This window comes from Ambystoma mexicanum, chromosome 4q (assembly GCF_040938575.1).
Source record: "Ambystoma mexicanum isolate Mex_15411 chromosome 4q, UKY_AmexF1_1, whole genome shotgun sequence".
NCBI classification, from domain to species: Eukaryota; Metazoa; Chordata; class Amphibia; order Caudata; family Ambystomatidae; genus Ambystoma; species Ambystoma mexicanum.
In genome coordinates this window covers 729,656,748-729,658,472 of record NC_090928.1, presented here as the reverse complement: position 1 = coordinate 729,658,472, position 1,725 = coordinate 729,656,748, and positions in this window count along the sequence as shown.

The following is a 1,725-nucleotide window of genomic DNA, read 5'->3' as shown; positions in this document are numbered from 1 at the left end:
ATTATTTCATAATAGAGCATGAATCTTTGATGTTGTTACAAGGCATAAACTATGCCATATAGACATGCAAACCAATAAAGCATTTTGGTTCTCTTATGAGTATGTAGGTAAAAAGGACAGTAGAAAAACATGCAAGCGTTGTGAGGAGCAAGGAATTCGAGCGAAACAAAAAGGAGTCATGGTTTTCGTCAAATACATTTGTTAAAATAAAAGGGGGTGGGGAAATGCCTTTCTGCCCTGCTTTAAGTGGTGTTTCCCTTCCTAAAACCAAAACTAAGGGTATGTCTGCATTAGAATGTCCAAAGCAAAATCCTTCATGTCCAAAGTACTATACTGGCCCTCACATTCTAATAAACTAAACTCTAAAGTGAAAGGGTAATATCTTTGGCCTTGAGTTTCTCATAAATGTTAAAAAAGGAAAATGCATACCTCCAACAAAAAAGTTCCAACAGGATAGAGTTCTTTGTTCCAGAGGGTGGTTCCCATACCCCTGGATTTCTCTTCACATGATGCTCTATTTAACAATATCAGTTCATTGGGTTTCTCTTGATAAATGATACAACTGATATACAAAACAACTTGGCTCTCTGTCTTGTCTTTCTAGGATGCCAGGTACACTCTCCTGCCAGGTTTTCACTCCTCTTCTTGTAATTAGCACAGCCTTTTTACTAATCCTCATACGTCTTTCGCAGGACCTCTTTATGCACTTTCTATACAATGTTCAAATTGTCCTTGCCTGGTGTACTTCCCTACCAGGGATTTCTTTTATTCACACACTTGTGAGTGCCTGGTATACTCTCCTGCTGGGTTTTCTTAGATGCACAATCTGTCAACTGCCTGACATTCTCTCCTGCCAGGGCATTCACATAGAGGTCTGTTTCTTTCACCTTTAATTTGCCTGGTATGCTTCCCTGCCAGGGCTTTTCTATTGTGGGCTTTGCACACTCCTCCAAACTGGATAGTCTCTTACATTTCATGATATTATATCTGCCTGGTAAACTATCCTGCCGGGACCTTGATTGTATACACTTACAAACTTCAAAGTCTTGTATTTCTCTTCCGTTCTTTTCCCCAAAGAAATACTATTTCACTCTTTCTCACTCATATGCTTCTTCACGAATGTTCCTTCTGTTTTGGCATACCTGCTAATACGCCCTGGCATCCCAGCTTCCCTGGGGTCGACTCGCTGGCTATGGCTTGCGTATTCTACTTCGACTTCCGCAAGCCACTAATGGTTATTCAGCATTTCCCTCTTGGTTGCCGCATCCGTTTCTCAGCCCCTCTGCCTTACGGCGTCCCTGCTGGGCTCTTCTGCTTTGTGCCTGCTGGGTTCTTCTGTTTCGTGACTCCAGCAGCTCGCCTCAGTCAGATGCTTCACTTGTTTATATCTTCCTGTCACAGGTATGTGCTTGCAACAATTAGAGCGCAGCCTGTGTTCCTGGTCTTGGTCGATCTCCATAACATGGTTAATCTTACTTGTTCCAGTTTTCTGGTGGTAATGGAAATAAAAGTCCATTCTTTTTGTTTTACAGGTAATGTCTGGGTAATTGTTTGTGACAAGTAAGTCATCTGTGAATGGCTTGTTAGTAGAGGCTCCGATGGTGTTCTCTTCAATACTAGAAGGCAAGTCAGATTATTACGACTCATATCCAGCTCTCATTAGAAGGTATTCAGCATCCTTCCTAGTTGAATTAGGGGAGGTGTAAAAGTTTGCCATTAAGGCAT